Source organism: Mycteria americana, chromosome 3 (genome assembly GCF_035582795.1).
Source record: "Mycteria americana isolate JAX WOST 10 ecotype Jacksonville Zoo and Gardens chromosome 3, USCA_MyAme_1.0, whole genome shotgun sequence".
In the NCBI taxonomy this organism is placed as follows: Eukaryota; Metazoa; Chordata; class Aves; order Ciconiiformes; family Ciconiidae; genus Mycteria; species Mycteria americana.
The window spans coordinates 129,361,616-129,385,441 of NC_134367.1; positions in this window are offsets into that span (position 1 = coordinate 129,361,616).

Genomic DNA, 23,826 nt, shown 5'->3' on the forward strand with positions numbered 1-23,826 from the left:
TTGGAATAAACTGTAAATTAGGTGTTATAGCACTGTAGTTTGGGTAGATGTGATGTTTTAGAAATGTAGCTTTAGTTTGTTATAACATAATAGCAGCTTTGCTTTGTTGTGACAGTGGCAATAAAATAAAGTTACTACAATGTATAATGCTGTAACCAACCAAAACTAGTCTAACAAACAACAAATCAAGGGGAGCAATACCCACCCAGCACTTTATGTACAGAAATATTGATGATCTGTGCTTAAACTTCCCAGGTTAGAAAGTTTCCATTTTTCAAGAGATCAGATGATGGTGATCTGCTCCCTCTGCTCTCTGAGGTGAATGCCAAAACAGGGTTCCTACAATTTTCATGCGCTGCTAATAATTGCAAACTATAGAGGAGAATTTTTTTTTTTTTTAATTTTTTTTTTTCCTAAGTAAAGATTTCTGGCAGTTCCAACAGCCTTGTTACTATTATACGTTAGTCACAGTTTATTCACATCAGAAGACCAGTGGAAGGTTGAGACAGGCAGGGGACTAAAGATGGATCTCTTATATAGTTATAAAAGGATTTCCATTTGTTAACAGCTCAGCCTATGAAGTATGCAATGACATTTTCCTACTGTGCTATTTTCATGCCTCCTGAGATGCCAGGTTATAATGCAAAACATCTGAATCATTAAATTTATACAGTTATTTAATAACCCATGTAAAATACATGGCAATGTTGCTTCTTTTAAAACATATGCACCTCATAAGAAAACAATTTCCTGCACTATGTGGTGTAGTCAGATTTCAGTAGTTTCTTTTGGGCAGAAAGGGTTCAAACTTCCATCTTCTGTGCATCCAGGAGCCATGATACCAAACACCACCAAGCTACTGCAGACAGACTCTTTTGGAGAAAATCAGCTCCCCTTTAGAGATGATTAGCTCTAAACAGACTATCTGCTATATATAAGTATATACAGATATAGATATAAATATATATCCAAACTAATACTAGCTAGCAATAGTGCAAAGGTGAAATGTAAGGCTCATCTAGCAAAACATTAAACATATTCTTCACCTTAAGTGTGTGTGTTTTTTCATTAGCCTTAGCAGCACAAGGCGTCTTCTCATGAACCTCCTAAGACTTGCTCGGGGTCTAAAAGAGAATTTAGTTTTCTGGGGATTGGCTAAAATTCTTACAGTTTTCAATAGGTACTTTCTAGCTCCCATACTTGGAGACAAATTCTCTCAGTTGCAGAATAGATGTTTCTTTAATAGAGTTTTTACAAGAACCCATGACAGACAGCTGCTAATATGGAACATGATGAGAGAAAAATATTGCTGGCACAAGCAGGATTCAGCAGAGAGAGGGTCAATTCTGTTTATAGACTTGCTGAAGTTTTTTGGTTGGTTAAAAAGCTGACAGACTGCATTACAGCTAACATTCCCCTATTGATTATACCATTTCTAAGCCTGCCCTCACTGTGACAGGAGCGGCATAATTAGTTTTTTCCTTGTTAAATATTTGTAAATCATTCGTACTTTTATGGGTTACATAACCTGGCTGTTACCTTCAAATAATCTTCTTGTAACTTGTTTAAACGTGGAAAAAGCTGCCACAGTACAGCGTGGTTTCTGCCCTCCTGCGAGGGTGGGCCAGCAGAAGGGAGGAACTTCTCCAGGGTACGGCAGTGCCATCAGTGCTGCGGCTGTGTGTGGTGAGGGCTCGGACATGGACGTGCTCCAGGAGGGACGAGAAGGCACCTCCTATAGCCTGATCGCCCCTTCAGCCCTCTGCCAGCAGCAGAGGTGAGAGTAACAAAGTTTGTAAGAGGTACAGCAGCGGTAAAAGCTGCCACTGATGAGTCTTACAACTGCTCCAGAGCAATGGTGATGTATTTATGATGCAAATCAGGGCCCTAATTCAGCAGGCACTTAAGCACATGTTTGAGTCTCATTGACTTCAGTGGAATCAAGTGAGTGTTTGAATGCTTTCCTGAGTACTGGATAACTGTACAAGGGAACAAAGTGGGGAGAGGGGAAAAAAGATAACATAATGAAATTATAGTTTTTAGGGCAGAATGGTGGGGGTTGTTTTAGAGTTATTCTAGTAAAGATAAATGCAGGGAGGTTAAATACACAAAAGTAGAATTGCACTGTATGACTTTAGAGGCTAGGCTATATGAAAGTATTGTTTCAGAAACCTTTTCATCTCTTTGGTTTAGTAAACAAACTGAAATAGTATCATGCCAAATAAAGGCAGAAGATACTTGATATACTTGATACTTCCTTGGATTTTAAGAATTCCTTCTCCCTTTGCATTGTATAGACATTTATAGACATGACAAAACCAGATTAGGTTTTTTACTCGCTATTGTTAGCATAAATCAGATTTAAACGATGATGCAAGTTGAATGAACCTCAAAAAAGGTTTTAGTCCTTTCAGATAACCTTTCAGGAGTGAGGTCTTCAGGACTTTCTTATTCTGGCAGGGTCAGAAATACCATATTACTTGAGTATTCCTCTCCCTTATCTAAACCAGGAGGTGCTGAAGCATGTAAAAATATGGTGAGAAAACACTAAGTTTCAAACTGCAAAAAGGATGTGTTTAGCAGAGCTTTTGCTGATGGACGATTTCCACTACACCCAGACTGACTTGCCTCTCCCAAGTATCAATGGGGGAACAAGTCTTCTAGTCTACAAAGTACACCCGGATTTTTTTGTTGTTGTTCCACATTTCGTTTTCCCTTTGTTCTTCCTTTTACACATTTTTATTTCTCATACCTCATTTTTCTACAAAAGACCATATAAAGAAGCCTGTGGCATCAATAACAGTTTCCTGATCTATCTGAAGCAGATATAAGAACCTGTGGAATTCTACAGTGGCCAGAATCCAGAATTAATTCTGGATCAGTTTTACATTTGGCAGTTAAGTCCGTGATTGGCAACATCAGTGTTTTAAATCTAATCCTGAATTTTGGGTTCAAAATCCAATTTTAGGTTCAAAAGCAAAATCCCAAATGCAAATAGGCAGTGGCTCCTGTCTTGGGGAAAAAATCAAGGCACAATCTCACACCCAAACACCCTCAAAGCTTCAGAATAACAGACTAAAACAAAAAATAGACCAGACTGCTGCTAAAATCTTTGATGGCAGAAATATGGATCTGGATTTTAAATTTGGGAAGCTGCAGTAATACAAACCATAGTAGTTTTAGAGAATATAATACTGAACTTTTATTGTCTCTTTTGTAGATAGGTAGTCTAATTATCTTCAAGCTATTCATTTGCGTATGTCATGTAACTTGGAAAATATGTTCATTTTATCAACACAATGCACACAACTATCAGCGAGGATCAGTGTATATTTGAATCACAGTTGGGGCAGCTATGCCAGAGAGCATTCCTGTTCCTGGAATGGGTCTACAATGATCCAATAAACTCCACTCTAAAGTCAGGACCAACTGGTTTTGCAAAGCAGTTATCCATGCCCAATCCCACTAGCTCACGCGTCTATAAGCACTGCTTGTTATAATGATCATTAGAACTGGGCTTTCCAAATGACATCTCTGCCCTTCTTCACACATGATGATATTTAGATATTTGTTTCCATCAAAAAACAAAGGATACATACATAGTTTTCACAATTAAAAAGATAATCATGTTGCCAATGATATAGATTTGTGCATGGTTTTCCTCCGATACAGCACACATATTGACACGATGTTCGATGCAGGAAGTGATTGATACAGTTTTGAAGAATCAAAATCATTTTTTCCTATTTCCACCATTTATTCTATATGAGATACTGGAACTTGTTCAATAAGTGTAATAAGCATAAACTGTGGCACTTATAATACTATTCACTAGATTAATATAGGGTAATTTTTTTTAAATGCCACTTAGAAATAAATGGTTGGATATCTTTCAAACTCAGTGTATTTAGACGGAATCAATCCAAACCTTGAAATCAAATTCAGAGATTAAAACCGATATTCTCCCCACTAATTTTGTATGCACACACCCCTCGGAAAGCACTTTACAAGTACAAGAAAGTAAAGCTATATCACTGGGATATGCAATCCCTTCTTGAAGGGATTTTCTTTCTCTTTTTCTTTTTAAACCATTTCTCCAGACTTCTGCCACAGACAATTCTCTCGGCCAGTATTTTTCAGTTTTATTCTCTTTAGGTGATTCGACATCTGTACTGTTTGGTACTAATTTCCAAGTCCTGGGAGACAATTTCTTAGCAGTTGCAATTCATCAAAACCCTAATGAATTCTGATGGAATTCTTGGGGACCCGTTTTCTGTCCTCTCTGTGGAGGGACTGCACAGCGCACCCTACGTATTTAAACCACATTAAGAGACTAAACGTATTTAATCAATATTGCTCAAAAGAAACTTGAAGAGCCACATACTAAACACCAAAGGCGCTATCCTCAATGCTGTCACCAAAACAACGATACTACCGGCACAGCTAAGACAGACTGACCACATGTGCCGAGAGACAACCGAAAAGGATAGACAGCTGAGCGTGCACAAGCAGTCAGGACAAAGCCTAAGTGAACAACTGTCTACAAACACGGAGGGGCTCACACTGAGGAATAAGCTGTAAATGATGGGGACACAGAAGGCTTTTTTTGAGGGCTCCAGGAAAAGTATTGGTTCAGGTACACTGTCACATTCAAAATAACTTGGATATCTTTAGATATTTTGGAAGCAAACTGGAAAAACTAGGCACTATACCAGCTGCTTCTTGGTTCAAAAATGAAGATTGAGTTTTATTTAGATTCTCAACCTACTTAAACTGGTTCTCAGGGGAGTTGCTGTGGGGACTTGATCTCCATGATTTGGGGAAACTTATTGGGAAAGAGGGAATAAAAAGGTAGTTCATAGAAGCCAGATGGGGAGGCCAAGAATCTGGCAAATATCCCTTTCCCACATTTCTTCTAAAACTCAAAATAAATCTGAATCTCTCTGACATTTGAAAAGAAGTCTGGCTATTTCTTCCCACATTATGTTTTCTTTTTGCTCGCTTTTGCACAGGGTCTTACGGGAAGCAGAGACTAGTGCCAAAGTAATGCAAGGAAGCAAGCTGTGCTGATAATCTCAGAATGGCCCCCTTTTCTCATGAGATATCCAGCCCAATTTCATGTACACAAGCAATTCAGAGGGCAAGACCCACTGGTGTGCTCTGGCTATTCTGGCAATGTAAGGCAGCCATAAACCCCGCTTACCTGGCCAGCACAACCGGATTTGCAGCTGCTTTGTATCACCAGAGTGAAGCAAAGCTGCCAGAGCATACCAATGAATCTGGCTCCGGTAGTTGGTAGGAACTCGGCATCAGTTTGCGAACTTATCAGCATTTTTCCAAATCAGACCTCCAAATCTTTGGAGATCCACTTATCACTGTAAAACAACATGTCTGTGGAAGAGATTTGTCATAGGACACAGGACTGTATCCAGCTTCAGAAGCCATAGGAATTTTGATCTCATGGTAGTTTCACTATACCAAAGCACCTAGCCTTAAAAAAGTTATTATTCAAAGTGCCGATGTATTTTGGACTATGTAGGTGTGACAAAATAAACATAAGTAGTAACTTCTGATACTTAACAGACAGATTTTTCTTATGTCTGAGAGGAGTAACAAAATTCAGGGCATTTCACTACCAGTGAATCTCTAATGAGCGGGTAGTAAAAATGCCTGCCTTACTGACTGTCAGGGGATATCAAATTTGCTCACTTCTGACTCAGTAATTACCCACCAAAAATGTAGATCAAGTGGTCATCACCCAAATTAGTACCTGCCAAAGATTACTTTTGGAAAGGCTGTCAGCTAAGAAACAGGAAATGAGTTGCAAAATGTTATTAAAACTTGAAAATAACAGCTTTAAGGTATGAACCACCACTCAAGCATACAATGGAGCGAGGGCAGGAAACAGAGCCCGTGCAGGGAACCGAGCACAGAGAGCGGCTGATGGCCGGGGACTTGACTTGCAAACAACAGGGGAGCGATGCAAGCTGCCATGTCCTCGCCCCATTCTGCTTTCTCCCATTGGACCCTGCACGTTAATCTTCTCCGAAGCCCTGCTGTAGTTCCTGCTGAACCACACTTAGGTGGCATTCAGATAGACAGCCATGTCGCATAGCTCAGCCCGGGAGAGGGATGAACAGCCCAAAACTAAAGTCCTCCCTAGGACTTGGGGGAGAGGGTTTCAATCCACTGCTCTGCCTGCTGCAAGCCTTCAATGTGAGCAGTCGAAATCTTTCCATGCCTCAATTTCCCATTCACAAACTGAACATGTCTCTGTTTGACAAAAGAGCTATAAGGGAATTAATTTCAATAACTGGAACAAACTATAGCCCACTAAAGTTACAGTAAGTCCTGTATATTGACAAAACTGAACCCAGGTCATTAAGAAGATGCGAGAAGAACAAAACAGGGGATGACCATTGTTTTCCGTGTTCCAGCAATATTCAAATATGAAATGGAGGTGATGATGATAATAATAATAATCACTGTATGATGCACATTTCAGTGCCAGATACTTTGCAATTAGCTGCAGGCAGCACCATGGGTATGTCAACTGTCTCTTGTGAAAGGTGGCGACCAACTGGCTTAAAGCAAACTCAAATAACAGTTCTGGGAGCAGGGTTATTTTTTCTGCTCCTGAAACCTCAGTGCAAACCATCAGTCTTACTGCAAGAGGCCTCATGCTATATATCTGCTTACCCTAGCTGGGCAGCAGGGGTTTTTTTTAAAGCCGTGGATTAAATTTGGGCGGGGGAAAAAAAAAAAGAGAAAAAAAAGTCTCTTTTCAGTGAGCTACATAAATCAATCTCTCATCTCTTGTTTTGGGGGGATATGGATAAGGCTGAGTCAAATCTGCCAGTACCTGCGTCCCTATTTCCACAGACTAATCAAGTCATCTACTCTGCACCAGAGCTGACCTGTTTGTAGCCTTGACAGACCTGTGAATGCTGTATTAGAGCATCAGTGCTGGATATCACTGGACATCTGAGGTCAGAGTTATGCATTTGTCCCCACACCCTGTGGGAGGGCTCTCAGCAGAACACTTGGAAATAGCAACACTTTGAAAATAAATCTGTATGTTAAACAAAGACAGCCAGAGACAGAAACAAAAGGGTAGAAATAAATTGTTGATTGCTAGCTTGCTAAAAGGCTTACCATGAAGTGCTTCAGCAGTCAGTATTAGGAGTGGTGGTGTTTAATATATTCATTAGCGTTCTGGAAAAGAGAGGGGAAGGTGACAAAATTTGCACAGGGCGCAAAAATATTTAGGTTAGTCATGATTACAAAAGATTAGAAAAACTAGACAGATGCGCAGCATGAAGACAGATGAAATTCACTGTTCATAAATGCAAGGTAATGCATATTTGAATGAATAATTTTCAAAACTCATGCACGGGGCTAGGTTGTAAATTAACTAACCACTCGGGAAAAAGAGAGGGAGGAGAAAACATGTGCCACTTTGGACAACTCAACGAAAAAGTGAAACAGTTGGAAGCAGCAGTCAAAAAAAGTAAATGTGTTGTTGGACTGTATAAAGAACAGGATGGATATTAATACTAAAATACTACGTCACTGAATAACTGGATGGTGTATCCTACCTGAAATGCTGTAGCAAGCTACATTCAACTCATCTAAAAAGACCATAAAGCTGAAATAGAAAGGGGCAACAAAAATGATTAGTGGCAGAAGGAAAGACTGTGAAGATTGGGGCTGCTTAGTTTATTGAAGAGAAATAAAAAGGGGACATGAGAGAGTTAATGAAAGTTACAGGAAGATCAATTGCCTGTTCCTAGTTTCCTCTCCTCCTAATGCAACAACACTGAAAAACAACATATTTAAAAACCAATAAGGAAAATATTATTTTACACAGTTCATAATTAACCTATGGAACTGATTGCCACAAGATATCCTTCTGGCTAAGGACTTAACATGATATAAAATAGTTTAATTTAGACGCTTATGTGAATAACGAGGACATCCTAGCTAGGATTAAGATAAATATCTTAGAAAGGCTGAAAACCCTAATGCTTTGTGACAGAAATGAGCCATTGGCTGATAGAGGTTGGCGAGAAACATCCTCTTTGGGCAATAAAGAATGTCTTTGTCTTTCCTTGAGCAATTTGGTACTGAGTATTCCTAAAAGCTGGATTTGGGGCTGGATGGACTGACAGTCCAGTCTCACCAGGCGCGTCTAAAGCAACATCCCTTTACGCCGACCTGACGCTGGCATCTCCACTGCCTTCACTGAGGCTAGGATTTCAAGACTTTGATTTTCAGACTTTGTTTACTGTGGTGGCAAGGGGAGGAGAGGGTGGAGAATTTGGGATATGAGACTGAGTGACTTGGAGCAAATTAATACCAACTGTTTGGTGTACTTCAGAGAGGGGAAAACACTGTCTTCTGCTTTATGCCACCAAACCTGTCCAGGTTTTCTAATTTGCGTACCATGCTCATTTTGTTTAGTAGATGACAACATCACTAAACACAAAAGTACAAATAAAGCTCTATAATCAGCTAAGGTGTCAGAATCCTGCCAGTTTTCAAAATTCATCTATCCCAACCTCTGTGAGCAAAAAAGGGGAAAAAAGTTTAATAATGATAAAAGAGAAAAGCTATTGCTGCCTAAATCCCTCTGAATGGGAACCTGATCTCTTGCGTACATTTGCGAAACCTGATCTGGAGCTTCACAGAAGTTTTCTGTAAAAATCAGAAATTTTTTTGTTTAAAATATGGCCCACCCAAGTACAAACAGGTTTTTTTCCCCTTTATAGCTACCCAGTTAAGGAAATGTCTGTAGCACAGAACTAAATCTGATTCAACGATTAATATGTAAACAGAATTTGACTGGCTCTTCTTTTGTGCTTATCGCCAAGATACAATCTGGCACAACAGTTTTGTTTGATAGACAGCCCTGGCCTATGCTTGTCAACTAGCCAATATAAAGTAACATTATTACTGTATAATCTTGAATTAGGCTGTAAAATATTTCAATTGTGTGACACACATGATGAGAAGATTTTAGAGTTCTCACATGTTTACATAATTAGCACTGCATATTTGTTAAATTAAGGTATCGCTATCACCTTTATTACCATATCCCTCCTCCTCCACTGCAGTGTCTGTTTCTTGTGTAGCCTCACATGTGTTAACTTTTCAAAGGCAACAGAAAAAGGAGCCTGCATCTCTGTGAGGATTCTCCTACTTCTGTGCAATTCTAATAAAAGGTATCCGAATACCCACCCTTTCTCACAGCCCTTCAAAAAAATAGCTGCTGAGGTGCAACTCGAGTAAGGAAAAGAAAGCACAAGAGGGAAATGGCCTCAAAGACCTGACTTCAGGTGTATTTAATCCTTCCACTACTGGTTTAAAAGTATTAAGTAGCCATAGGCTATCCCTGGGTAGAAAGACGGTTCAGTGACATTCCTTTTGTAAATATGTAGCTGCTCAGCCTCCTCCTAAACTCCACATTGAAGTCTGCTGCTTTTTCAGATTAATTCAGTTTGAATACTGCTGACTGTCTGTCACTACAGTCATATGTCACTGGTAGCAGCTCAGAAAGCCTAACCCCTTCTCTAATGTCATTGCACACAATTCATTTTTAAATGCAGTGTAATAGTTTAGGAATACCAGTAAAACAGTGGGGGGAAAGGCATTTTCAATTTAAAGGGTGTGTAACGCAGTTTATAGCACTGTATTAGATGAGCCAAGCATGTTTCCTTGAGAGGGGCACATATGGTACAGGTGAGACTTGCAAAAATATAGTTCTAGTAATTCTCGAGATTGTTAATAAGAGTATGGTAGTTTTAAACCAAGTGGCACATTATTATCAATAATGCTATTTAATTCAGTGATCTTTCTTAAAGAGCTAGGTACTGCCTAGAACAAAAGCATCTAAATCCACCCCAGAATAACCACAGCCACAAAACCAGGCTCCACCAGCACTGCTGGGCACTGGGCTTGGATTCTGTTCACCCTGCAGGACTACGTCAGAGGTTCAGCTCAGTGTACGCAGACATCGGCCACAAGCCGGGAACAGCTGCAGAAAAGGTCACAAAGGTTTGGCTGCAGGGCTCTGACTGAGACCCGTTTCTACAAAGACACACTTGGCTCCAAATTTACACTTTCAAAATATTTAAGACTTGTACATAAAATGAAAACCGGACATTTTATGACCCCAGCTGTGCTCACCATCTCCCCTATAGCTTCATTCATGTCAAGGAGGTGGCAAAATAAATGGTAGAATTAGGGCCTGCAAGATAGGCACACTGCCCTCACAAAAAAATCTGATTCATTTCAAAACAAACATGTAGCACTAGCAGTAACCTGACCCAAAGAACTTCTAAAATTTGGACTAATCTTTCCCAAAACTTCAGCTTTCTGGCTTTCTGATTTAATTCCAAGTGCAATAATAAACACACTCCTCTGTTTACAGCTCCATAAATAGTGCCTTGTGTTTTCTGAAACAATGCAGCTCTGGGCTGTCTCTGTGATCGTTTATTTTATATCATCCTTAAGTTGCCATTTATTTACATTTCTGGAAACAGCTACCCCATGAAACAAATGGCCTGTTTTGTTAAGTCATGGTCAAGGATGTTTCCTTCAACTTATCATATCTAGAAATGCCACAGACAGAAATGCTTTCAGGCTATTTGCTAAGAAAACTAACATAAGCTCCTTATCAGAAAATATTACATTTCCCCGAAAGGTGAACTGTTCTGTCAGTTTTTCAGGCCATGTGAAATTCCTTCTTTGCTATGACAGGTCAGTGAACAGAAGTTGATGGCACACAATGGTCGCCCAGAACGCAAGCCAAAGCCTTCAGCTACACATGACTGCAGGTAGTGGCACAGATGCAGCAAGCCTTTTCCCTCTGACACATCTAACCCGGGGGTTATGTTCTGGGTTGAGGGCTTTTGTTGTTTGCTTGGGGTTGGTTTGGGACTTCCCTCCCCCCTTTCAACTTTTCTTCTTGGGGTGCATCCGTAAGCAATGTGGATGTAGCGCTGAGCTGTGTGTGCCAGCCTCTTCGGTTCACATCCCAGAAGCAGCAGACAGGAGAACTGGCCCCTTCTAGACCTCATACGCCCTTATCTATTCAAACTCACTATAAGAAAGCCAGAAGAGGAGCAATGTCTCATTATTTCTGGGTTTTAGAGTGTCTTCTGGTTTTTCATCCTACTAAAACCAAAATATTAGCAACTACAGACTGACAATTAAAAGTTTAATGGAAGACACAAGAGTTCAGATAGTGTAGTTGTTTTCCTCAACCGAAGCAGCTCATTTCCAGGTAGAGTTCCACGAGTTATAAAGGTTGCTCATGTTCGTAAGAGCTGAGCCACAGCCCCCCTGGGATCAACACTGTACATGCTTTTGTGTTATACACATTTGCATTAAGCTTATGAACCTTCAGGAAAAGCTCTCCATAATGAAGGTGAAAGCTCCAGTTAGCAAAATACTCTAATTTCGTGGCGTTTTAGAAATTGCAGCAGAGGAAGCTGCCCTGCTAAATCCTGATGCACTGGCACACACGGCCATGTGACAAAGCAGAACATACAGGCACAATTGATTTAAGCAGGTTTCCCTTGTGTGCTTGCAGAGATCTGCTAGATGCAAGGTTTAAGACACAGATGGACTGTAGACATTAACAGACAAGGAGAAATCCAAAGGAACAATGGATGAGACCCACTTTTTTTCAGAGAAACTACTGTTTTTAACCTTTTCAATTCTATTTTTTTTTCTTTCTGTCTGCTCAAGTTCAAAACTCATTTCTTCTGTTTTCAGGAGAGTATTTTCACTGTGTGATGATGAGGGGCAGTAGTAGATAAAGTTTGAAATAAAAGCTTTACTAGCTGCCATCCTTTGGTTCATTCGTGACTCTTACTACCCTGCCCTTTCTGCCAGTCGTTACCCTCACACTGTTTGGGATTTACTGCTGCAGAGCAGCCGCCAGGCTAGGCATCTTTAGATTTTATTCTCTCTGCGATATCACTAGCTGATCTTATGTATTTATTACAATTTATAAAGACATAAATGGCCTTATGGTCCGGCCTCACCCCAAAAGGAGTGCCCATTAAAATACCTATCATTTTCCTGCCGGCCTCCTCCGCAGCAGACTGAGAAAAGGCAGCCCTGTGACAGGAACTGGTCATGGCTCTGCTGGCAGATACCAAGCTGACGACTTCCAAAATCACAGACAACTCACACTTAAATAGGACCCTCATTTTCATTGCTGGGGCTCAGGAGTATCAGTGCAATCTTGGCTAGGTCACAGACAACAGGAGAGAGTCAATTTTGCAATTTTGTTAAAACTTTCCTTTTTTTAATCACCCATTCCCATTTCAGGAGAGCAACAAACACGTTCTGTTACTAGTATAAATGTCCACTGCAAGATGGGAATTAAAGAGGCTAGTGTTTATAGCAGCACTGCTATTTGATGCCAAAAATAAGTCTGATGTTTCTATTCAGGAATAGGAAATAACACTCTGAACAGGCAAGTCACTCCCCAATGGACTTTCTTTGAATTTTCTCCAAAGGCTATTTCCTTTTCCTAAATGTGGGAAATACTTCCTGTCTGTGAATAAGCACAACCCATATGCTGAGAAGAAAATTAATAAAACAAACAAAAAGAAAACAAACAAAAGGACCTTTGTTCTGGAAAGAAATGGCACCAGCTATGCTCAGGAAGCATAAAGAAACCCAACAGATGAGAGAAGAGACAAATCCTAAATAGATTTCATGTAAGATGATTAAAAGTGCTTCCTTTGCTGTATATTTGGCAGCACATGAAATCATGAGTCAGAGATATATCCCCTTCCTTTCGGTACTGTTGCTTGTAGTTCATGAATAAATAAATGATTAAGAACACTTCAGATTTGGCATTATCAGACATATTACCTGTCTCTTGTTGTTTCAGTCATGCCTACAGCTCTGACCAGTGTAGAGATTCTCTATGTCTTCAAACTTTGCTCAGCTCCACTGAGTAGCAAGAGACATTTCAGAGTCCCCCAGACTCAACACTGTACCTGATCCGTATGGATTTATAGACCACCACTTTTAATCAAGACATTCCTCACTCGATTCCAAGCTGGATCCATCTATACTCACTACTCCAGCGCTTGGTTGTGCTTGTTGTCTGCATGTACAGTACAGCACCAGCGATCAGGATTTCAAAGAGAAATCTATTCAACCTGGAAATTTCCAAAATAGCCCACAAAAGTTACCATACATGGATGTATATCATGGAAGAAAAAATACCTTTTTACAACATCTATAAAACCCTGATTATAATAAATGTCTGCTTAATTAATACATCAGGACATAAAGCCATTTATTCTCCTCTCATTTGCTATCATTCTCCCTGTTCAGATTTAATAATGCAAAAAGGTTGCTCAGATGCCAAACAGTAAAAATAATAAAAATACATTCATCATTGATACGAAAAAGCAGAAATGCCTGGCAGTACTGCTGGCACAGAGAATACAGCCAAATTTCTTAACTGAAATCCAAATAGCATTTCACCCAAAAATCTTCAAAACATACAATGAAATATATGATATGATAAATAAAGCAGCCTGAAAAATGCATGGAGAACAGGGAAACAGGTGCCCAGAATAACCATTATTACAATATGCACACTAAAAGGGAGGGAGAAAGGGGCAGAGAGAGAAAGAGAGAGAGGCGAAAAAAGCTTTCAAGACGGTTAAATTCATGAGGGCTACAGAGCCTCAAATTGAAATTATCTCACTCTGCACTGATAAATAAAGTAGCTCTGGTACCTAAATCATGACACTAACTATACGTTTCGATTTTTTTAAGTAGTGATTAGGTGGATACTCAGGGGAACCTACTAGCCTTCACAGAGATAACAGACTCAACTTAATATCAACTTAAAAAGAGACTTGAATTCTAACCAATCTCATGTAATGAATTGAAATTCTATAGCTTTCAGAGGAAAAAAAAAAAGATAAAAAAGCGATGTGGCTCCATTCTCTAACTTGCTGTCAGGAAATATAATTTGTGCTCTCGGTGATTCACCTAGCTCATATGCAGCATGCAAATTTATTTCCCTAATAATCAGACCTGGAGATTGCCCAAGAGGATTAATAGCATCATTCCTTATGACCGCCAGGATATTATGCACCTCTGACATGGAAAAATTGTGTTAGTTCTACAGAGAAAACGCAAGGATATTTGTCCTGCTAGACAATATAATAGGCTGGTGCATCATCAGATTACAATGTCATTTCAAAAACCTTGAATACAAATAATGTACAGTGGGGGAAATGTTGGTACAACCTCCCTTAATTCAGTAGCCTTGAATTCACATGTATTTTTTTGCCTGTGTTTTTTTTTTTCCTCTCCCCATTATAGTCTGCAGAACACTGCAAGAAAAAGGCAAAGGTATTTTATATTAAAACCATATCTTTTTGTTTGTTCTTATGTTATTCTTTGAGAATAGCCTATATGGACACTGCAGGAAAAAATAACATAAAACCCACGGCTTCCAGTTTTTCAAAGAGCTGAATACACCCACAGCTACAGTATACTGTATTCCATATGTGAATACAGAGCAATTTATTTGCACAATTGCTTAATTTTGATTCGCAAGTCAAAGCAATGCGTTCTGCAGGCTCTGGTATTCACATAGGAAGAATTTTAATTTTTAAAATCTTTTTAAACGAGTTGGTCAGGAATTTTCTAAAAAAAGAAATGTTTCCTGCTGTACTTTAGACCAAAGAACACTGCCTTAGAGACAAGACAAAATTTCATTATTATGCGCATGGGAGCAATAAGATTAGCTCCTATTGCTGCCCCTAAGGTGGAGCAGCGGGAGGAACCAATGGGACGATGCTAATGTGTATGTTAATAGTATTCTCCTAGAAGAAGTTGGGATAATTAAACATGTACCATCTCTTTAAGACAGAACTGCACACATTTTCTTCGGATGGGTGTTTACAAGATTTCCAATTTCAGGTCACAGCCATTTCTGAGATTGCTTAAGAAAGAGATGGGAATAACTTATCTTATTCATGTATTCAAAGAACCTTATAAAATGTGCAAAACATAACAGTTTTAAGGGGCAAAACATGCATCTTGCCTTGACAGACCTGCTTTATTATGTGTAGTGTTGTACACTGACCTAATATATTGAACATTTTTAGCTAATATACCTTGTAGGAACCAGCCTTTAATGTGATGGATTTTATAGTATCTCATTAGGGTGTGTTTATATAACCTGATACTAAACACGTTTTCAGATTCATGTTCCTTATTAAAATTGTGAGCCGTATTGATTTTTAGTTGAACAGTAACAGAGTCATTTTAATATTAAGAAAGGCTGCTCTGAAGTTATTTTCACAGATCACAACTACTGTGACACAGACAGTGCACATATCTCTCATCTTTCTTTACAGCCTCAATTAGAAGAATCAGGATGTGTTACCCCACCTGCTTTTCTATTGGTTGAGCAATTCTCTGCCTCCGTTTAGAACGCCAAAAAACATTTTTATTCATTGGTTTGGGGGGTGTTGTTTTTAAATATACATTCGTGACAAGGCCCCAAACAGTATTTATATTTTTCCCTATAAAGGACCGTGTGTTTTTAAAAACAAAATACCTTAATGCATCTGCTTTTCAAGTTTCCATAACAAACTGAGTAGCTATAGCAATGTTTACTCTAATACAGCAAACACAAAAACTAAGCATTCCGAGCAGTGTAAAAAAAAAATAATGACTTTCACATCCTAATGTCTCCATTTTGTAAACCAGTCTTCAAAGGTAAATCTAATGTCAGCAGTAAATAGAGTGGCTCCAATATTTCTCTGAGGAGTCATGGGGAAATAATGATCTTTGAGGCACTGTAAATAGTTTAAATTATTGGAAGGTCCTTGTAAGAAATGAAATATGAGAATTAAAAAAAATAAACTCGATTTCTTTATTGTGAAGTTAGGGCATTTGGAGGTAGCCCAAATTCTAAATGCAAATATTTAGAGAGAGAAATTATCGCTTCTGAGACAAGCAAATCATACACTTATTCCTGACTCTTATTGATTTAATGAACAGTTTGTTAATATAACGCCATTTGAGAAACGAAAAACAGACGTAGAAGAGTAGGTGTTCATTACATTCCTGCATTTTTAAAATCAACCTTTAAGTCTTCAGCAGGGAAAAGGCTTGAAATTAAATTGCAGTGTATAGAAACTACTAGATTTAATACAGCCACTTGTGCGCTTTCAATTTAACTACACCTGTTACTTCTACTACAATACCACAGAAGCAGTTCAGGAGTCTCAAGTAATTGCTATATTTGGCCTAAAAAATTTTAGGTCTGAACTGGTTCTCCGAAAGCAGATTTCCCTTTATTTTGCCCCTGGCATGCTATTCATTATTAAACGTTAAAGTTGTGTCAATTACTTACTTCCATAGTTGATTATTATCCTGGTTATTCTACCAGCTAATCAACTCTTTTCTAAAACATGTCTAGCAGTGACTTTGAATTGATGTACAGAATATAATTATTTGTGCAAATTTCTTTTGTTTCTTGTTAACCACAGAAATTGGTTAATTACTTTAATCCCCGCAACCCCTCAAAAAGAAAGTATCTTGATTTACCAATTTATTTTTAATCAATATTAGGCTGAGCTTTGAAAGTTGACTATTCAGTCAACGTAAGACACTGCACTGAGAGAAAAAAAAAATATTTTATACATGTCCTTTTAAAGCAGGCTGAAAACACCTTCATCTGAAAGACTTTGTTAGTTTTATCAGATCCAAGGCTCTTCTGTTTGAGGTGTAATTATTTTACCATTATTACATGCAAGGCTTTTAACAGAACAGTCGTTCCCTCTATTTAAGCAGTAAGTTTTATAATTTATTACATCTCTTTGGTCATCAACTCACTATACAAACAGTTGGTCACCAGTGACCAATTACATTAAGGTTAAGCAACATAACTTTAAATTAGAAATAAGCTAATGTATCTTCATCAAGGGCCTGCTGTGTTTTCAGGGCTGTTTATGAGATGATACTAAATGTGGATATGGAGCACGCTCACTGGGACCAATTCCTGTCGGCCTGAAAATGGGAAAGTCTTGAGCCTGCTCAGGTCCAGAGCTAATTAATGGGATAACATCTGCTTTACGCATTCTGCTGTAGTAATTTCTATCAACTTCACTGAGAAGATGCATGGGAAACTATCAGAGAAATAAGTATCTATGCTGAACCATATTAATCTGTAGTGAGTCTGAAAATGGGAATTTCAATTCTCCTATTATCCAAGGGGGGGGGGGGGGGGGGGGGGAGGAAGAGGGCGCAGGGCTTGTGTCTTGGATTATACAATTTCTGTCTTTGTGGCATAGGATATATATTTAGTTCTGTTTGCATGCACATGCTTGCATATACACATGCTATTCAACTACATGTGGGCTTGTTTTGTGTGTGTGTGCTGTTGGGTTTTGTTAAGAAAGAACGCAGCAGCAGATGAAGATGACCATGCTCCTCATGCAACAATCAATTTTATACAGGAAGACGATGAAGTGGGTTTATTGCATTACTTAAAAACACAGCATGAATTGCTAAATCAAAAATACAGTACTGTAAAACAGGCTTCAAAAGTGATAAGCCCACTTACTTCATTTTATCAGCCTGTGTACAACACACAGTGGTATGAAGGGCCAGGCACCTATTCTGATTTGAGATTTAAATAAATTCAACATGAAGGGATTGCTCAAAAAAAGAAAAAAAAAATCAGAATATTTTTCTGAAAACCCCCCAGACTTCCAAATCCAGGCTGATTGGGAAATCCAGGCTTCCTCCTCACCTGAATTTTACCACTTTGTCCGAAAATTACTGGACCATTTTAATTACAGTGAGATGCTTGAAGCTGCATTTTGCTCCTGAGTTTTTCCTGGTGAAGTCCTGTAGGGCACAGAATCAGACTGCTGAGGAGAGACATCACATTTTTACGCATGTACGCTTTTGCCAGTGTCTGTGCCTACACATATGTAAAATATATGAAATGAATGCACTTTTAAAAAATGTCTATATTGTAAACATATATATATATGTTCATATAAAGCACATATATGCCTAAAAACATATATGAATATGCATGTCTGTGTGTGTATACATAGAAAGAGAGACAAAAAGCCAAACCAGAAACAGGTATGCACCAGTAAATGTTTGAGTTTGGAGTGGCAAAACCAGAAGAAATCATACCATTTTCTTTATATTATTATTATGGCCTAAGCTGTGATTTACAGGTTTAATTCTTTCAAGCTAATGCATACGAATGAATTGCATATGAACAAAAAAAAAGGAGGGAGGTCCTTATAATAATGAAATTACATTAATAGTCATTCACCTTTACCTAAGAGGTTATGAGTTCATATGTCAACTCTATGGAATATTTTCCATAATTTGTTTGCCATTGTGTACATTCTATTTATTTGTTTGCTACAAGGTACTGAAATATTCAGGCTATTGGGAATTAAATGCTTATTTGACTAACAATGCTTCTCTGTAAGTTAATGGTATAAAACATGGAGTTTTCTAAAAGGCTGTCACTCAGTTTTATTTATGGAGATACTACTGAGACAAGATTCAAGGTCTTTCAAAGAGCTCTAACACCTCAGGCTTAGGGGAGGAAAAATATTATTTACTTAATATGTTTAATAATCTTATGTAATTGTGTAAATTACTGAAATGAAATAGTGCTTGCTTTTGTCACATGCAAATGGCAATTGCACAATGAACCAGGAAGGTACGTTGCACAGGCAGTAGCCAGAATGGCTTTGTTTTGAACTTTTGTGTGTGCATGTGTCTATGGGGAGGGAATTTGGAGAGTGAAGGAATGGGATTTAAAGACCTACATAATGCAAAAGTCTTATGTGACCCATTACATTTGAGATCAGAAAACACATTTGATTTTTAATTTGCTTAAGCATACTAGATGGTCAACTTCACCACTATTGCAATATTCTGATTTGCAGGTAGGATTAATAGAAAGCACACAGCTACTGTTCTTTTCCTTTCTCCTGAAAATGTGCCATGAGGCAATACAGTTGTAACAGGGGTGAATCCTCAATTCTGTTAGTCTGTCTACCCTCTCAATGTTATTTGAACCCTTATTTTCCTTAAGGGGCTCATTCAGCTGTCCTAATATGTATACAGTGATAATATAGTCATACGCATAATAAAAAAGAGCTTCAAAATTATAGTCAGCTTAGTAATAATGCAGTGCTGTGCTGGAGTGATTGGCAACTGTTGATCCAATTATATAACTGGTTGCTTTTTAAAATTCAGGGATATGAGATTGATATATAATGTGCTGTAAAGTGTAAAAGAACTGGACAGGAAATAAGGCGGGTTGAATTTTTTAGTGCTTTGATCAAATTAGAACCAGGTTGATGAAAGGAAATGCCTTGGGTTCTCTGCTTGAAGTTTTGTGTTATACAAAAGGCTCTTGAAATGATCAATTTTGCACATGTCACTCAGTAAGTTTAGAGTGAACTACTCTCTGTCTGTGCCGGGGAGAGTCTCTGCAATGGATCACTCACAATGCCACTCCACACTGGACATAAAATTTGGCAGATGTTCAGAAAGGAAAGTGATGAGCCAAAGGAGGGACAACCACAAATCATAGGAATACCCCAAATTTGCAGGTTTGTTTTCCAGGTTTCTGCACAGCCCTTACTTTGACTCAAGAAACACAGATCGGGAAAGACAGAAAAGGGTCATCTGGTGAATCCCCCAGAAATAAATGCAGGATTAGCTTTGCTGCTGTTCTTTTAAGCATTTATCTAGCTAACTCACTAACTAGCTTTCATCCATTGTAACCCTCTGCCTGTCCCCTGCTTTTAAAACAGCTACTATTATTTATGAAGTGCTGTAGATGTGCAGTGAGAAGCACAGGGACTTTTTGCTCTTATTTTTCCTTGAGGACAACTTAAAAGGCGAGAAAAAAGCACGTATGAAAAGGCACCTTGCAGGTAAGGCTGTGGTTCTTCTGTCGCTTGGTCTGTCTCTGAAGAATGACTCCATAGTGGTTAGGCCTGTATGAGACACAACCTCTCTGGCACTTTTCTGGGATCAATCTCTCTGTACTATATGCTACTCAATGTAGTGATTTAAATCCCACAGTTTCAGTCTTAATGCATTAACATTTCAGCACTCCTCAAATATATCCTGGAAATCTGTCTCCTCCTCATAATTCTTATCCCCAAATCAGGAATCATGTAAGACTTGAAGTGAGGCACCTGAGTCCAGTATACATCCATACCTCTACCAGGAATATAGTATGGCGATTCACTAATAAATACACACTGGGGCAGGGGAGAGACGGGTAGAGAAACAAATGAATTCCCAAGCCAGGGTACCACAAAATTTCTTGTGACATCCACTGCAACAGAGAACAGGGAGGAACTACTGAAGGAGCCATCGATGCTAAAATAACCTGCTGAATTTCTGTTACGCTCAGCATACTACCTGCACGTAAGCGCTTTTGTTTTGGCATAATTCCCTCTGCAAGGAACGCCTCCAGAAAACAGGGTTTCCAGAAATAATATTATAGGATGGGGAGCACTGACGGATCGGTGCAGTAACCTTCACCTAGGCCTTCCAATTCAGTTTTGTGTGAATTACATCAAATTGCGGTGGGTATTTGTGTTGGATGCAGAGTAGTTGAATAGCTGCCCATTTCTACACCAAAGCAGCTCTTTTGAAGTTGATTGGTGTTCCCCAGTAACAGAAACACTGCACAGCATCGAAAATGACAGGACATCACAGTGCAATTTCACTAAAAAAGATGCATGGGGTATTATATGAATAATATTTTTCTGAGTTCCAAGATTGGAGTTAGAGAAATGTCTTTACAATTTGTATGTGAGATACTCCTCGACTCTAGTGGCAGACATTCACGAGAACACACACTAATAAGGTATAATTTGACAATATGGTAGAGGTCCGTCTTTCCAGTTCTATTATCTGTGAAAGATACAGTTCCTTGTGCCAACTTGGCTGCACAGCAGTAGCATTTTGCTCTGCAGCCAAAAAAACAAGGATCTGGCAACAGAGCTGAATGCTAACACACTGGGCCAGCAGAGATCAGAGTACGTGAAGGGGATGACACTGCACTGGGAAGAAGGCATCACCTCTAGCACTGCCCGCTGGCTGACGGACGGTAACTCTTACCGACTATTCGGAAAAAGACATCAGCAAAAGCGCGAAATAGAGCTGGCTTTCAGGGTGGAAAGGCAAGTGAAACCTTCCCTGCGCAGACCTACAAGCCTGGCGGTCCTTCTCCGGTACAGGAATGGGAAATGCTCCTCCAAGGGTCCCCTCCCAGGCCCCCACACTGACGTGCTGCAGCACGGTCCAACCGGGCCGTCTTTATTCAACGCTGTTGCAGAAACACATAGCTGCGGATCGAGCAGCAGCGGTGGCACTCGAGACACGTACCAAGGAACGGCGCTAACCTGGGTTTTGATTCTCACCGCGCTCCTTGAAAACACACTGTACCATAACAACTTGTTATGTTATGAAAACATAAGAAACAGGGTAGAATGAATATACTTTAAATAATAGCTTATTTAAAGTATTTTCCATAACATTTGCTTTTCTTTTCTTTTTTTTTTTTTTTTTTGTTAGATCACACTTAATATGATTCCACGACATCAATGCTGTGGATGAAATTGAAAGCTGTATTCTTCTAAATGTGTTCCTAACATTCCATTTTTTACAGAGCTGCCAGGGGCTATTCTGCATTCCCACAACTGCTACAAATGTAACATATTGTTTTGCAATAAAAATTAGCTATAAAACTGTGAAAAATGCCAGAGATCCAAATGTGAGAAACAAGAGAAGGGGGTACGGCTTTCGCACCCTTTTAGTGGACATTTTATTTATTTTTCAAATGGAGTAGACATATTTATAGCTACTGTATTTCAATTATCTCTAATTTCACACATTTTATGCAAATTGTAGACATTTTAATTGCAAATCAGAAGGGAACTTATTTTTAAAAGTGGAGCAACACAACATTTCAGATCTCAATTTTAATTCCAAATTTATCTACATCACTGTTAAAAACTTTTAAAACCTCATTTACACTGTGACTTAAAATTAGGTGCAATTTAAAACAAAAACAAAAGACCTCCATACCAATTCATTATATTGCCAAAACCCTTTTCACACGTTCTTAAATCTTTTCTTTTTAAATCAAAATTTTTAGGTAGGAAAGTTTAGGAAGTTGAAATGACATTATTAATTGGTGACACATTATTTCAACAGAGTCAGTAATTTAATAGTATTGTCCATAACTGATGAAAATTAATACATTACCCACCCTATTTTCTCTTTCTGTCTCCATGACTTCAATAACCTAGGGCATGGGTTATTAGCTCAATCCGTGCTTAGCCGTCACTCAATGGGAAATTCTTTCAAGAGGATAAACCACAACTCAGCCTTTGGCTGGATAAAAATTCCCACTATACATTAAAAGCATTAGTGACAAATGTCGCTCTTTTCCAAGTAGTATTCCCAGTAGCTTACTCTTACTGAACGTTAATAAGCCTATGGCCTTCAACGCTAAATAAAATGTTTGTGACAAATTCAAACCCAGTTGAACCTGTGCTGGTTTTAAGCACAGACAATTTTCTAATGGATCCTAGGGCTTCAAATCAAACTAAGGGTCTGGGGATCTGATCTGCGATGCTGGGTCTGAGCAGACTGCGTATGCTGCATGTGAGACATTCGGTACCTGTGCAGACCCCTGCACCCTATAACCTCACTGCTTTGGCCCCAACCAGCCAGTAAGACTTGGGTTTTGGTAAATACTGCCTTTAATTTTGCCATCCAAAACCCATCCTCTAGAAACACTATTCCCAAACAATAAAATACAGACTGAAAATGAGGTCTCTTTAAGCAGAAGTACTGGCTTTGGTACTACACTTTGCCCTCAAGCAGTTACCCCGTTCCTATCTTTTACTACACACACACTCACATAGATGTACACACACACGATCACAGGTTTAAAATCACACATGTGCCTATGGAGCTCTCTAAGCTGAGAATACAGTGCTCGACTTCTCCCTATCCAATGAAAAGATCTTTAAAAGTTTCAACCATTTACTGAAATGCATAAAATAATTTTATTATAAATGGAAATTTACTGTCTGAAATGTGTGGGGGTTTTCTCTGCTTTCTTTCTATTTGGTAATTTATTTAAATGCATTCAAAAATGCATTCAAAAAATGAGACATAGCACTTTGGTTAAGACATCTGTATTTCAAACCAACATCTTCAGGACTGTGAGCAGCTCTGTTAATAGTCTTTTTATTTGATTAGGGTAATCTGCTGCTGTGCTGTCTTAATCTTTATCCACTACCTTTTAACCAATCAATATTTTAGGGTTATAGATTTGGAAGGTAGATGATAATTTTCTAGATAAACTCTCCAGGCACTGCTGACATGGTATGGTTGCATATTTAGTATCTTTTCAGAGGATTCACAACTCCAGCAATGTAGGAATCTGCCCAGAAAAAAAAAGTTAAACCTTAAATTTTCAAAGCTGTGTGCAGGGATTTGGCCACCTGACTCCTATTAATGTCAACGAAAATTTAGGGGTAAGAAAAGCAATGTCTTTTTCCTCAGATCATTTCTTCTTTGAAAGGAACCAGAGAACAAGACAGAGGAAATGAAAAGCAACTTTGTACCACAGGCTGAGACCAGCAAGGCCTGCTGTTGAGGCAGGAAGTATACAGAAGTAGAACATTTGTTCACTAAATGAGCCTCTCCACACGTATCAAAATAAGGAGGTATGAGAAGTTC